The sequence below is a fragment of the Lytechinus pictus genome, chromosome 4, assembly GCF_037042905.1.
Source record: "Lytechinus pictus isolate F3 Inbred chromosome 4, Lp3.0, whole genome shotgun sequence".
Taxonomy (NCBI): Eukaryota; Metazoa; Echinodermata; class Echinoidea; order Temnopleuroida; family Toxopneustidae; genus Lytechinus; species Lytechinus pictus.
Genome location: NC_087248.1, coordinates 26,983,704 through 27,001,280, shown reverse-complemented (window position 1 = coordinate 27,001,280; position 17,577 = coordinate 26,983,704).

Sequence of the window (17,577 nt, the reverse complement as noted above, 5' to 3'; positions counted from 1 at the left end):
TTTGTATATATTGCCATTGTTATAACAGATTTTAACTCAAGCTCCTTTTTTCTATTCTGCGGTGCTATATTTTTATTCAGTATATACCATCGGCATTCTCGCTTCGCTTGCTTAATTTCATTCTCACAAAAAAAGTTAGTGCAATTTTTTTATTTTTCAGATTACCTTTCAACCTGCAGCTACCTTCAACCACTATAGGAAAATTGTGAAGCGGATATTGATCGCACTTACTTACTAAATTCGTGAACGCAAAGCGCGAGCTGATATTTTTGCAATATGAATTTAAAACTTTTCTTGTAATCATGAAGAGTATATGTATCGCTGAATAAAAAGAAGATAATTAATATTCGAATGGCGAGAATAATTTGTGCATATTGACTAGACTTGAAAATTACTATTTTAGGGCAGTTGATATCCTCTAGAACATGTTGAACAGATTATTATCTCGCTCAAGTCAATGCGAGCGCGAAGTGTGAGCAACGTTTTTAAACGTTTTTTTTTTTTACATTATGGCCTGATTTCCTTCTTTATTTTCTTATCATCCCCTCCCCAGTTTTATTACACTTTCTTCCTTCTTTTATCATTTTCTTCCCTTACTCCTCTTTTCATTCCTCGTTCTTTTCCGCCGCCAATAGAGGTAGGGGGTTGCCAGCGGCCGCTTCGACCCCATGGATCTGCATGCCTTGCCTATGCATGTACATCTTTTAGCACAATTCTGAATGATCCTGTCTTCATTACAGAACATTTTTTACTTTAAATATTTACATAGGCGGATCCAGGAAAGGGGGCGAGGTGCCTGCCCCCCTTGGCGGAGCAAAAAAAAACTGAAGAAAAAGGTTGAAAGAAAGAAAATTGAAAAATAAGGGGGAAAAGAGAGAAGAAAAAGAAATAAAAGGAGGAAGGCGAATGAATAAAATAAGATGAGTGGACGACTTTGAAAATAAAACAAAATATCAGCTTTTTATTAAGTGCGATCAATATCCACCTAGCAATTTTCCTCCAAAAAACTTGAAACAGAGAGCTTAGATGGACCCTTTTCATTTCAGATTTCCAAAAGTTTTCTGCTCGCGTTTGGCGCGCTCGCATTATTCATGTAGAAAGATCCAAAATTACTCATCCTTTTCATGATTTACAAATCATGAAAAATGTGTCCCGTTTTAGGCTAAATCTCGATTTTTTACGCTCACGCTTTTCTCACGCATCAATTGTTCAGTGATATACCTATCATGTTCACGTTGACAAAAAGAGCTTAGATTTTCCCTTCTTTAGGTAGAAATGTAAAAAAAAATCAGCTCGCGCTCGCATGCACTATTTGATTGTTGAAATATGCAACGCATTCATGGCCAACTGCAAGTATAGTTCTTGACAGGATCCCTTTTCGATCAGATCAAAACGTATATTTATAATTTCTGTTCACGCTATACGCAGTAATTAATTAGTTACATAACGTTCAGGCTCACAAACATTGCCCAGAATGTTCAAGTTTTAGGACAAAATACATTAAAAAAATTAGTTCGCGCTTTGCGCACGAACTATGTATATAAGGCTTATGAGATTATTATATGTTTATGATGATTTATTAAAATAAAGCTAAGAGATGCACTGTTATGACTACCCCTTCAAATAAACATAAACAAATCAACTTCGAGAGGCCGATCAGGGAAAATTTTGGGCTGACAAAATTGGCCCCCCCCCCCCCATCAGCGAAGGCTGCCCCTGTATCCAACATATTATTTCTGAACAGGCCTCAAGAGCTATATAGTTCTTTACTTGTGTTTCTACTTAGACTCATTAGAAAGGTGCAAATTGGAAACTTGAAACTGAGCATGCATTAAATGCCATTTTGCCAGGTATAGGTGAACAGCTTCTTTTTTTCTTAACAATCATGGTACAAGAACGATTTATCAGTATAGTTTATCATGTTTATGGCAATGTTCGGTCAATATCAAATTGGAATGAAAGTGTGTCAGGCAAGCACGCCAATTGTAGTAGAAGATTCTTATACAAAATTAACGTTGTGAAGAAAGTTCGAAAATGGTCACTCGTTTCGTGTCAGATGTCAAGATTTGTTTTCTTTATTGGAACGTGGAAACTGTAGAACAATAGAAAATGTATCATTGTGGATTTTGAAATAAAAAGTGGTGGATAATAGCATACAGACGGGCCCATAATGGCATTTTTCGAACATATAGCTCTCTTGTGCAAGACCCTCTTACCCTGGGTAAATGAAACAGAATACATGATAAATGAATGAATTAATTAATAGATAAAAAAATGCATTAATTAATTAAAGTAAATAAAAAAGTCCATGAGCAAATTTCAAAATATTCCTGGGGTGCCCCCAGCCTAGATCTGCCAATTATATACTGTATTTTCGACCTCTGCTCTTTCTCAATTCATAAAATATGTTGTAATTTATAAAATTATAAAGTCAGCTCAGAGATTTTTTCATGACAAGAGATTCGTGCTATGTTTCGTTGACAAACAAATATTACACGTTTAATATACCGCGGGGTTTTATAGGAAGGTCAAATATATTTTTGCTCAGTATAATTTTGTCAACCCTTTGCGAAGGTGAGGTTGGGGGAGCGGTAAGCCATTTCCTATTCACATGAAAGTGTGTTATTTTTTAATGAAGAAATAACATTATTTCAATGCACTATCAATTGTGATGCCGATATCACAACATTTTTTTTTTTTGCTTTTCTCTCATAACAGTCCGATTGACAATATCCGGATATTTCTCCCTTTTATAATGAGGGGCGTGTACATGGCTTGTTTGTCAAGTTAGAAACGAAAAAAATGCAATAAAGTTTGTCAGACTAAAGAAATTCCCAACGACGCAATCCCATGCAGCCCCCATCCCTTCTCCAGTTTTTTCTTTCTTTATACTAATTTCTTTCTTTCATTGCATTTTTTCTCTTCGCACCGTTCTCAATTTCACCTCCTTGTGCTTATGACTTGAAAATCAGTGCTTATATAATGACTTGTAAATCAGTGTCCCTGTTTTTTTTGCACCTCGCCACTAGCGTACCTACATGTAAGGGGGGCAGACTGCCCCCTGACGAGTCACAACTGACTCGGCCAGGGGACATGCCCCTGCCCCCCTGACGAGTAACAACTGATCCAGGGGACATGCCCCTGCCCCCTGACGAGTCACAACTGATCCAGGGGACATGCCCCTGCCCCCCTGACGAGTCACAACTGATCCAGGGGACATGCCCCTGCCCCCTGACGAGTCACAACTGATCCAGGGGACATGCCCCCCTTTTGAGAAGCAACATTAATAATTTGTAATGTAAAAATGCAATGAAAATAGACGTGTGGACCCTCTTTTGAACTTGAAGACCCTATTTTTCTTTTTTTGGCTTGTCATTTTTTTTTGTGGTACGAAATCCTTTATTTGTGGTTGAAGACCTTTTCTTTTTTTGCTTGTCAATTTTTTTCGCGGACGAAATATCCTCCAAAAAAATTGCTCCCCTTTTGGAAAATCCTGGGTACGCCGCTGCACCTTGACCATAGTTCAATGTTTAAAGGTCAAGTCCACCCCAGAAAAGAATGTTAATTAATTGAATCAATAGAAATATCCAACAAGCATAATTTTGAAGATTTCAACAAAATCGGATGTAAAATATGAGAAAATTGTGACATTTCAAAATTTCGCATAGCGCACATTTTTCACAGAATAATTATGCACAACTCAATCATATGCAAATGAGAGTTGATGATGTCCGATCGATCACCTTTTCTTTTATTTTTTTATTGTTTGAATTATATTACAATTTGTAGAGATTTCAAAATAATAAGGACCAACTTGACTGAACCATAGAAATATAATCCACAGCGGTTATATATTAATGAAAAAATCAAACTTTTGTCACATACAATTAGGAGAAAATTAGAATATTTATTTATATTTGACATAGAATACAATTAAGTGTGTGACGTCATCATGCAGTCATACAGACCAGGATGTGCATATAACTGGTCTGTGAAATTTGATCATAAAAAAATGTCCCAACTTTCTTATTTTACATCCGATTTTTAAGAAATTTCCAGTGCTTGTTGGATTTTCCTTTTTATTCAAATAAACTTTTTGTTGGGATATGGACTGATCGCTCCATCGCTGTGCTTCCTAATTCATGCTTCATTTAGATACAAAACTAGAAGTTATATAGTAGCAGATCAAATGACTCAGCTTTCGCCATATTTTCCACGTGAAAATGACCCCCTGCCCCCCCCCCCCCAAAAAAAAAAAAAAAAAAAAAAAAAAAACTTTATAAAAATCATACATTTATTTCATTCTAAAATAGAGAAGGTAAAATCCTGCACATCGATCACTAAATAATAGAGACCTGAGACTTAGTGAGACAGATCTGCATGACAGTAACATTTTGGCGTCCCACAAAACAAATTATGGCGTCAGTGTTTCCCCATTGCCAGTTTTCGAAAGAGAAAGGGGAAAGGTATTTGAAATATGGGGGAAAATGCCCGATGATCGCGGCCTTAGTATCGACGTTACATCCGTCATGACTTTTACATATTGCACATTATTAATTTTTGGTAGGTCTATTTAGTTAGTGATATAGTGGTTATTACCATGTGAAATGATCTTCATCCAATTATCGAAAAGTATACGATCGAACTGAATTATGTACAGAACTTTATCCAATAATGAATTACAAAAAATGAAGTTCATTACTAATTCCATAGGATTTCCAGTTTTCCGCAACTTGACACTGACATGCTAGTTGTTATAGGTCCATGCATGGTTTAGTTAGAGCTCGATTGAATTATCTCAGGACACGTACTCATTTATACCTTGGTCACATTTGTTCTACGGCGGCCGTACGGCGAGTCGAAAACAGCCGTTTTAACATTTTTTTGTACCAGCTACCACATATACATGTATATAGGTGGTTTGAATAAAAATGAATAAAACAACTGTTTTCGATCGACTCGCCGTACGGCCGCCGTAGAACAAATGTGACCAAGGTATTATGTACCACTGGTCAGGAGCAATGGGTTGTAATTACATCTCCATCTACATGACCAGTGGACTGAACCCTTCATGACCTTTTACTAGTATGCCTATATAGTATACAGTTCATGGTGTCATACAGTGCTGTTGACCTTACACCATATAGCTCTATGCTTACACACACTCCGGCCTCACACACACACAAGTGAATACAATTCTCGCTACCCCAAATAGGAACAAAAATCTCATAATGCGCGAGACGAGATAATTTTCACTCCGTCGGGTCGTCATCACCACTTCCGGTTTAGAGTCATGCTCGCGCGAGGTTCGCGATACTGAGTTTTCCACCACGCTGAAATCGATGCCAATCAGCGTAATATGTACAGAGTATAATACTTTTTATTACATTTGGTCAGTTTTGATTCCATTTGAATTATAAATAAAAATAAAACATATCTTTCACGTGATAATAATTTTTATTCATGTTTTTATTTGGTTATAAAAAAATCAAACAACTAATGAATATCTTAAAATTTTGCATTTAGCGATGACCGGCCTGACATCACGATCGTATTCAACTAGACACTAAATATATTCAGCATTCATTTCGTTCAATTTTTCGTCGACCACAAAATGGATAAAAATCAGTTTCGGAACTTAAAAAAATCTTAACTGACAGATGAATACCGTGCAATGGAAAGCGTCAGGCAGAATTAGTGACTTTAGCAGAAAAGGCTGTAAAACTGTTAGTGAAAGAGAGGGTTGTGATCACGAACTTTCCGAGCGAAAGCTACGTTGTGTTGTTGTGTATGACGGCACTGTTGATCTAAATGGCAAAACAGTACGTGCGTTGGACTTGTAATACCGAAAAAGCTATCCCATAATGCAATGCACGTTACAGGGATTTTCCAGGATCTCGGCGAAATCGCTATTTGGGGTAGCGAGAATTACTGGCTTACGTGAGTCAATCACAATAGAGTGTGTGTAAACAGTTTTCTTCAAAGGTACTCTCACATGCATAGAAACTATGAATATCGTGGCTCAGTGGTTAGAGTGCACCTCAACCTGGCATAGTCATACCAAAAGACCTGAAAAATGGCCTTCTTGTCAGGTGCTCAACATTTCATTTCGTTCAATTTTTACTGCATACATAGAAAGGACAGTGCAGCCAACGTGGATACTGTAGGTCCTACTAGTCTATGAATTCAGACACAATTTACCCAAAGACGGTTTATATAACATTTTAGTGAGAGAACAGTGCATTTCCAAAACATAAACAGTATGTATAATCTTGGAATTTCCTTTGTATGTAAGGGTTTCTTTCTGTTGGGTTCACTGCCCTTTTTTCTCTTGATTCATCAGAATCATAATAAAACTTTTTTCATCAATCTGAAACAACATATGAGCCGAGACTAAAACGCGGGAAGTCGGAGAGTATGACCGAAAAAGAATGTTTTTTTTTCTAATTCTGTGCTGTACTTAGTGTTCATTCTGAAATCACTTTTCTAAATTGTTCCCGTGTTATATTGGAAGTTAGACTTAGAGAGCAGATATTTATGTGCTAGCGTATCATAATTATCGTGGTTGCACTTTTTTGAAATGGGGACAATCGGGGATGTACTCGCAAGCCCCAGCCCCCGCCAGCCAAGGCAAGAGCAAGGAAGGTAGGAAAACAGAGTGGTGTTGCATGCTGTGCATGTGACTGTACTGAGGAACGTACTGAACTACTGATCGATGATCCTAATGTCGATACGCGATCAAGGTTTTTAGATCTAAAGTCTGCTCTGCCGTTCAGCGAGTGACAAGGCAATGTAGCGGACTACATTATCGTTCTTGCGTAGCACACTCACGGCAGCGGTGGTGGTGTGTCTGCAGAGGGGTGGATAACTGGATTTGGGTGATAGAGGGGGTATGTTACAATTTTGAAATTACTTTGTCGGGAAACCCGAGAGAGTAAAATTCACACATATAAGAGCATAATTTACCATGAAAAACACCTTTTCATTTCATATCATCCACATCACGACTGTTTTAGGACATACACGTTCATATAATATACAAATTAATTAGAATGGTGACAGGCCAATTTCGAGGAATTACCAAAACTATCCACCCTCTTTAAGTTATTAAAGGGAAATATTTAATTTCCGAATTGGTTTTTATCATTTATCACGTCCAGGTTCGATGATATCTACTGACATTGGCGGAACTCTACCGGGGGCACGGGGGCACGTGCCCCCCCCCCCCCCTCCAATGGCTGGCCAAAAAATAAATAAATACAAATAAAACGGGGGAAAGGGGGAAGAAGAAATTATTGCATTTTATATCATATTATGTTATATTATATTACAGAAGAACTATTTTTCCATCAATTTTTGAAACATTATTGGCTTAAGGCGTGTATAGAGGGCCTATGTGTTAATCATTCCTGGTGCTCGCATTGTCTTAGCAATGATATATATACAGTTGAGGCCAGAACTTTACATACACCCAGGAAATTTAAAGAAAAGTTGACACTTTCCAACCATCATAAAATTTACTGTATCTTATAAAATATTTGTGCTATCATGATTAATGATGAACATGGCCACCATAGGCCGTTATCGTATAATATACAATTTGAGTGGGGACAAATAATGTTCACAATAAGGGCATATGACAGCCATTTTGAATGTTGAAATACAGTATTTATCACCTTAATTACACAACATTATGATATATCTCGTTAGAAACCATGGTTTTAGACAATATTTAACCCTTACATCACAATTCACAACTATATGCAATATTTAGAGTCAAGCAAAGCCAAATTCTGTCAAAATTATATGTCCCATGTTACAATGTACACAATACTTTTAGGACTTATGGCAACCATTTTGGATTTCAAAGTACAGCATTTATTACCTCCACGACCAATATGTGATGTGTTTAGTTAGAAATCATGTTTAAAACAATAGTTTTACTCGTACATCACAGTTATTTGCATTTTATGATTTTCACTCTAATCTTGTGAAAGTTAGTTTCCCTATTCGCATGTTACATAATCTAGTTAGGGATTGTAGAGCTTATTTTGAATGTCAAAATACAGTATTTATCACCTATATGGCAGAAGAAATGCTATAATTAAAAAAAAATGTTTTCAAATAACATTTTACTCATACAACAGGATTATATGGATGTCATAGTCAAGCAAATCCAAATTCTTACAAAAGTATGTGTCCCCATTCACATTGTAGATAATACTGTTAGGACCTATAGGGACCATTTTGAATTTCATAATACAGCATTTATCTCATGCATGACAAAAAATGATATGTCTTGCTATAAATCATGTTGTCAGAAAATATTTTACTCGTAGATTACAATTACATGCATTTTATGATTCTTACTCGTGTGAAAATTAGTTTCTCCATTTGCATTGTACATGATAAATATAGGGTCTATGGCGGCCATTTTGAATATCGGCATTTATCACATAAATGGCATATTAACAATAATGTTTTAGTCAGTATTCCACTTGTTTATGTTAATAACATGCATTTTAGTGCTCACTCTTGTCATTTTTTTGGCCCCGGCCATTGCCATTGTACATAATACTCTTTGGGCCAGTGGCGGCTATTTAGATATCAAAATACAGCAATGTTCCCATATATGACATATTAAATGATATATCTCGTTAGTTATGATTATTTGCATATATTACTTCGTTCATACATCGCGATTTATTGCAGTTTAGTGCTCATTTTTGTGAAAATTAGTTTTCCCTATTCATATTGTACATAATAGAGTATACAATGGCCTATGGCGGCCAATTTGAATATCAGGAAAGTAAATATTTTGTCAAAAAATATTTTTTCAGAGAGTATTTCTCTCTGCCACACGATTTCATGCATTTCATAGCCAATGTGCGGACAATTTTAGGATTTTCATGGGTAATTTGCATATTTTGGCGGCCATATTGGATTTTGCCAATTTGCGGAAAATGCTCAAGGTTACACGAGTGGCATCATCCAGATTCGTAATCAGCACCCTCGAATTGACAAGAAACCATAACAAAATATTGTATATATAAAAAAACAAGGTTTGGTCAAGTTTCTATGGGGCCTATCCTGGACTATGTGGTAGTGTAAATTATCGCTTCTTCCTATAACATCCCTTCCTCAGACGTGGTATCAAACTAACTTGTTTCTTTTTTTAATATATAAATGAAGAGTTTAGTTGCAAAAGGGGTTGGGTCCACTTTGGACCAATCCGAGAAAAACCACGTTTTTTATTTTCACTTATTGCAATATTCGTATGAGAAACTAAATTGTCATGATGTACTACCCTATCATGTGAACATAAAATTGGGTATAAAAGAAATCTACCTGTCTTCAATTTTTTTCTATATATATTTTTGTAAATTATCATTGTGGACCTAACCCCTTTTGCAAGTAAACTTAAATTTATCCAATCTGTTTTGATTAAAAAGGTGATTTTTCTTTGCCATTTTTATTCACGTTTTAATTTGAATTTAAAATTGTCTTTGGTCTCATCAGAGGGAGTAATGATTTAGAGGTTAAGAGACAGAAAAAAATAAAAATTATGAAAAATGGACCTAACACCTTTTGACAAATGGGTTCTTCAAAAGAGTTTAGTTGCAAAAGGAGTTAGGTCCGCTTCAAGAAAACGTTTTTTTTTTTTATTCTCCCATAATGCAATATTTTTATGCGAAACCGAATTTTCATGATACCCTACCATGAGAACATAAAATTGGGTATAAGAGATATCGACCTGTCGTCATATTTTTTAAGATATTCTTTTCCAAAAAAAATCTGTGTGGACCTAACCCCTTTTGCAACTAAACTAAATGGAGCTAACCCCTTTTGAAAAAAAAAGGGATTTTTCTCTGCCATTTTAGTTCATTTTTAATGGGAATTTCAACTTGTCTTTGGTATCATCTTATAGAGCTACTAAAAATCTATACATTAAGACATGAAAATCTAATTTGACAAAAATGGACCTAACCCCTTTTGCAAGTGAGCTCTTCAAATTTGGTTTGCACTTATTAGGAAGGAAACGTGTACATGTTACTGTAGGCTACATTCAGTACTGGCTACATAACAGTGCACCTTGGGGTTCTCTCTTAGGTGCATAAACTTAACAAAATGCGAAAGCCTTGAACAAGAAAACGCTCAAGCTGCTCTGACGCAGCAAGTGCTTAAACGCACACGCGAAATGATCGCTTAATGCATACGCTTTTTAAGCAATAGCTTAATCGTCAAGCAAACGCTAGCAATAATTTAGCGATTGCTTGAACTTACTAGCAAAACCATTTGCTCGCTCATTTTTATGCATACGAAATCAAGCAAAGCCAAGCAAAAGTGTAGCAAAAGTAATTGCTACTTGTTATGCATCTGACCCCTTATTTCGCTTTTATATATCGAAAGTATCACTCTTCTGTGATTTGTTATCATTCGTTTTGACTGCTGCTTTTGCCGTCAAAATTAATTTGCGTTACTTTATACCCGGGATGCATGAACTCGTCAGCGTCTCTGTTTAAAAAAAAAAAAAAAAAAACCTTGGTTCTGTTGTTGAAACAAATGTTTTACTCACTGTTTATTTTTTAAGGTGTACGGTCGTCCCTGAAATATGTAATATTGACACACTCAGTGACATTGGAAATTACCCTTGACTAAAATAAAAGCACACAATTGTAGGAGTTTGGGGGAAAATGTTGAACTTGGTTTATCGACAAGATTGGGATTCCTGCTTTCCTATAGGTTATCGAAAAAATGTTTCTGTTTAATGATGGATTTTCATGATTTTTTTTGTAAATTGGATAATGTAGTCTAAAATACATTCTCAAACAGTTAAAAGACATTAAACCAATTATTTAATGAATATGTATCAGACCAAAAATATTGGTAAAAGTTAACCAAGATTGTAGCAGATTCGATGCACTGATTTGCTTTGATGTTTTTGGTGTCACACATATTCATTACCATATTACTTAGTTTGACCCAAACAGGGTTTGCAAACTGTCCTATTTTTTAAAGAATGCATTATTACTTGGTACATACTTGGTCATGTCAAATCGTGGTTTGTCCATTTCTTGTTAACCTACGTTACAGAACTCAGAGGCTCCAGATTATCAACTGCCGCTTGTTGGAAAGGTGTTAATGATCGATATACACATGGTTGACAACAAGGACGTCGTCAAGCAGCGTCTGTTGAAGGTGGTACATGTTCATGTGAATATGACCGTGACGCAAAACTCGAAAGTTGTAAAACACCTTCCTTCTCTGCAAAAGGTAGTAGGGCACGTCCTTTTACTTTATTCTGCTAAAACAATCTGTTCTAGGCATACCGTATAGGCTTTGGCATCTATCCATTTAACACATTGGTTGAGAGTGGCAAAGTTTGGACTGACGCCTTGTCAAATGATGCTAGGCCTCGCATCGAATACACTATCATCCGATTGCAAGGCGATATGCAGAACCGCTACACTACAACGCTTTCAAATGAATTGTAATCACCAATGTTTAGTTGTGAATCTTGGCAAGGGAGTCTTTATTGGTTTAGTTAATTTCATATTTCTTGTTATCAATATATCATTAACATATTCTGTTTCTGTTTATTGTAACTCCTGTAGGAACTCAGCGGGACAGCTTTAATTTTTGCTGGTAAAGGTCAAGCTGGGATATACATGTAACCACTTACCTAGGAAAAAACATACGTCTAGTTTAATCAGACATAATGCCTGACATTATAGACGACAGATATTACTCTCGAGAATGACAGAGTGGGGATTCGAAATCACATCTTTGCGATTATGAGTCTAATGTTCTAACCAATAGACCACACGACCACACAGACATACACATACACTGCACCCAAATTACAACAAATGTTTCTTATGTGATAAAAAAATATCCCAAGCATTGAATTTGAATATGCATATGAATTTTAACAATGTAAATAGAGGTTTAACCCGTACCCCTTCCCAATAGCAATTTGTTCATATGATGACCTGAGTTTTTTCTTTACTTTATTTTCCAATAATTCCCTTCCCTCTTCCATTTGCTGTTATCCTTCTTATTTGTGTTATCTTTCCCCGCTTCTTTTTTCCACCCCCCCCCCTTTTTTTTGTTTCGTCCAGTGTGGGGGGGGGGGGCGCTTAGCCCCTCTTTCCCCTAATCCGCCTATGGATTTTAATCTTAATCGAGCACTTTTTTTGTCCATTTCTTGACCAATTCAAGTATGCCAAAGACAGATATCCTGATCAGAAATTCGCAGATCATACTCTTCAAATCGTTGCGTATGTACTTCATGAACTAGATACGATTCCGGACGGTCGCTGGAGAGACAGATGTGAGGTTCTTCTGACGATGCCTGAAATTCAGCAACAGGACAAATCAAAATTTTATTCAAGGAGCATTGTAAGTACAAACAAGATTATCATTTTGGTCTCCCCTATTTAAATATGTGCACACACTTTGGTTCTAGCAGGGTCAGGGATATATCTGCGAAGTTGCCCCCTACCCCAATAGTTTTTTTACCATCTTTTTCGTTTAACCTCACTTCGAGATATTTATTCAAAATAAAATATGCATTATGCTAGTATACAAACAATAAAAAAGGGTCAGTCTAAAAATGCAATGATTTTTGTTTAATATCTCATTTTTTCCGATTTCCAAACTTGTATTTTTTTATTCATAAACTTTGCAGATATTCAAATTCAAATTCATTTATTTCACTTCCATCAAACAAAAACAAATTGTATACCATATATAAAACATAAATATTTGTATCCGTTGCAAACAAAATTAATTATACATATGTAGTGAAAAAAAAAAAAAAAACACTTAGACGATTTGGGCAACACATTGTAGGTTTTAAATATATATACTATTTTTCAATATAAATTAAATTAAGATGGAAATGGAGGGACCCACTAAAAAGCAATGCTTGTACACTGTGGGCCCCTCAAGAAATAGATAACACAACAAATAACAAAATGACAAAGTATAAATACAGATAATCAAATGAGAAAAGAATGAATAAATGAGAGGGAAATACTCACAAAATAAATACAAAGTAATAAAAAATATACAGTTTGGTGAAGGACAAAACAACCCGTCCTATAAATATTTACCCTTCCCACCCCCCCCCCCCCAGAAAAACTTGAGAAGAAAAAAAAAAAAAAAAAAAGGGGAAAAGGGGGAGAATGCCCTGAGAAGATGGATGGGTGCTGCTGTACGTAGATAGAACACATGCCGTCGTGGACTCAAGCAAACTGGATTCAATGATGTGTATAAGAGGAGAAAAAATATATAAAATAACCTGGAAAGAATATAATGCACGAAAAATGTGATTGATGCCGTTAAACAAATAACCGGTAGGAAGGCGGATAAGCGGACTGGAGAGGAGAAAATAGAGGAGAGGATAGACACAATAATGAGCACATCTGAGAAGGACTTGTGTCAGATTTTTTTAATAAAAAAAGGATAATAATTTTATGTTTTAATTTTAGTTTAAAGTAATAATGATGATGACTTGACATAATAATGATGATGACTTGACAGAAATGATGAATTAAAATTAATTTGGGAGTATATTATAAGGTTTTAATAGAGATAATTTGAATTTAGTCTTAAAAGAGTTCAAAGATTTTGCATTTGTTGTATCATTATGAAGTGAGTTCCATAACTTCGGTCCATCGTATATAAATGTGTTCTGAGCCCGCAAAGTTCTTAAAAGTGGTAAATGAAATTCACCCAATCGCCTTGTTGGATAGTTGTGAATGGATTGATTTTTTGGAAACATTGAATTGAATACATTTGGGAGGTTGTTGTTGTTATAGTTATACATAAATTGACCGAGATTAAACAAATATAAGTCCTTAATTTTCAATATTCTATGTTCAAAAAATAATGGGTCAGTATGAGACAAATATGCCGTGTGACATATAATACGTAGAGACTTCTTTTGTAATAGGAGTAATTTGTCTAAGAGTGTTTGTTGTGTGTTACCCCACGCTAAAATTCCATAATTTAAATAAGGCAATATAAGGGATGAATATAATGTAAGCAGGGACGATAATGGTAAACAAAATTTAAGCTTGTTGATTATACCAATGTTGCGTGAAATAGTTTTACATATGTTATCTATGTGAAATTTCCATGAGAGCTTATTATCGACTGTTATTCCAAGAAACTTAATATGGGATACATTTTCCAAGGGAGTTCCATCCAAAATAATATCAACAGGAAGTGTATTTATGGAGTTGCTAAACAACATGTATTTTGTTTTTTGAAGATTTAGTGACAATTTATTTGCTCTTATCCATTCGGTAACATTTTCTAGTTCAGAGTTGATTATATTAGCAAGGTGAAGAGGATTTTTATGTGAAAAAAATAAGTTAGAGTCGTCCGCAAAGAGAATGAAAGAAAGAACGTCTGATGATCTACAAAAATCATTAATATAAACTATAAACAAAATCGGGCCTAAGATACTACCCTGGGGAACTCCACAATTATTTTTTTTCATTTGAGAATTGCAACCGTTTAAAAAGACATATTGCTTCCTATTCAAGAGGTAGCTCCTGAACCACTCCAAGGCCTTCCCACGCACTCCATAATGATGTAATTTGTTAAGTAAAATATCATGATTAATGGTGTCGAAGGCCTTGGAGAAGTCCAGGAACAAACCAATTAAATGAGAAGATTTATCGATTGAATGTGCCGCTTTTTCAATGAAACTCAATAAAGCATGTGTGGTGCTATGCTTTTCCCTAAATCCAAATTGGGAATTTGAAAGAATATTATTTGATTTGAAAAAATTTACAGTTCTTTTATAAATAATCTTTTCAAGTATTTTCGACAATGTAGATAACAAAGAAATAGGGCGATAATTATTAACATCTAATTTATCACCCTTTTTAAACAAGGGAATGACTTTTGCAATTTTCATGCTCTCGGGGACAATGCCGTTAAGAAGTGACAGATTGAAAATATGAGTTAGGGGATCCGCAATTGACGATATTACCCCCTTAAGAAGAAAATTATTGATGTCATCATGTCCTGTACTTTTTTTAGAACTAAAATCAGAGACAATATTAATTATCTCCTGATTATAAGTTGGAGCGAGAAACATTGAACTAGAATTTGGTGGGCCTAAAAATTCAGAAAAGTGTTTTGTTGCGGGAGGAATATTACTTGCAAGATTTTCCCCAATTGAAGAAAAATGATTATTCAGGATACTACAAATTTGGTGGGAATCTTCAAAAATAACATCGCCAGATCTAATTTTTGTAATATTAGATTTGTTATTTGATATATTCATTGCTTGTTTTAAAACTTTCCAAGTATTTTGCATATCACGCTTGTAAAGTTGTAACTGGTTAGTAAAATATCTTTTCTTTTCTAAACGTATAATTTTTGTCAATGTATTTTTGTAAGAAGTATATTTAAGTTTGGATTGCTCAGAGCGTTTCATTTTATGTTTATAATACAAATTATTCTTCCTATTTATCGAACGCAAGAGCGATTTGGAAATCCATGGGAGCTTCGGTGATTTTTTGTAGTTAGATGTCTTATCTCTAAGTTTTGGAATATGAGTGTCAAAGTGTAAATTAAAAATGTTCATAAAATTTTCAAAGGACAAGTTTACGTCATTATTATCAAAGACACAAGACCAATCAACATCGTCTAAACTAGCACCCAGACGAGCTATATTTTCGTGTGTTATTCTTCGTTTTAATGGACGGCTATATATGTTATTGAATCTGTCTTTTAAAGAGAAATTAGTCGAGACAGGGAAGTGATCAGTGATATCAGAGAGTAATATGAAGGAATCGGGTGGGGGAAGAACGTTACAGAAAATATTATCAATAAGAGAAGCGGATTCATTGACTATGCGTGTGGGTTTAGATATTAAAGGTAAGTAAGAAGCGGATAAAAATGTTTCCAAAAAATCTTGTGTGACATTATTTTGTTTTAATAAATCAATATTAAAATCGCCCATTATAAAGCAATTTTTATTATCAAAAATTGGATTTTTAACTAAGTCTGAGAGATGATCTAAAAATGATTTAATATTCGAACTCGGAGGCCTGTATATAACACCTATGATAATGTTTTTGCTGTTAGGGATAGTAATTTCAATAAAAAGAGATTCAATTGTATCAGTCATGCTGTTAAGTTCGTCTCGAACTACATAATCATAGGATTGTGAAACATATAACGCAACGCCCCCACCCATCCTATTTTGTCTGTTGTTAACTAAAAGATCATATCCATCGAGAGCGAATGGAAGGCTTGAATCATGAGAAAGCCATGTTTCGGTTAAACCTACTACTGAAAATGTTTGCATGGTGGGATTATTCAAAAGTAACCGTAATTCATCAAAGTGTTTATTAATGCTCCTAATATTAAGGTGTATAAGAGAAAAAGAGGAGTTATCAAATTCCTTAACAACATTATTAAACTGGTTGTGGGTGACGTATTCAGAACATGGACTTTGAAATTGGTTATCAGTGTCAAAATCATAATTCAACTCTTGTGACGATGAATTAAATTTGTCTGTAACATGATTTTCAAAGGAAGTAACATAGGGATTTATGTTTGATTCACCTTCTACTAATGGTGGTCTAAACAGGTCAAGAAAGTCATCATCGTTAATTGAATTGAATGGTGTATCTACCGAATTTGCCATATTAAAGAAAAATCAGAAAACGCATTTTTTTGTTTAGATGACATTAAAATGTCTATAACAGGAACAGTGAAATCTGAAATACAAGTCCCGGTCAGGAACAGATACAATGAGAAGAGGTACTGAAGCAAAAACGAACAGAAAGGGAACTTACAACATACAAAGCACGATACACAAAGGCGGTTCAAGGAACCTACGAGCGTGATGAGAGAAGAGGCAAAGGAAGTCCGCTTATTGTGTATTGAAGGGTGAGCAAGCCGCAGTTTTGAGCATGTGCATTGTCCGTTGCTTGAGCCCACGAAGGCACCTGTAGAGGGCAGTAGAGAGCAAAATAATGGTAAATTAAAATGACGTATCATGTATAAGGGATGTTCAAGCGAGAACCCGATTTCACAAAACGAAAATATATACTTTTTTGAAATTACACCCTGTTATAAGTATGGAGCAGAAATGAATTAATATGAATCATACGCATTCAATAGCAAAGTGTTTAATCATATCTTAAGACAATGGAAAAATAAGAACTCTGACTTTGAAAACAAAGTTAATTAAGGTCAGATGTAAATGGATAAAGTGGAAAAAAAAATGCATTTAAATAATCAAAATGTATCTCCTTGAAATTAAAGTAGCATTTGTGTATATTTTGGTTCTAGCAGAATGAATTCCAGATTGGTATGAGCCTGATGGCAAAATATGTGGAAGGAGAGAAAAGTTAATACAAAATAATGTGAATACAACAATGATACTGACTGCATAAAGGCCCTGGTTCATAATGGTCATGGTGTGAACGCACTGATCTGTTTAGCGTTAATTGAGTTATTTGGGAGGAAGAGAGTCCCTCCTTTATCATGTAGACAAATGACAAATGACTTATCTAACCAAATGGCGACAGTTTGAGGCGT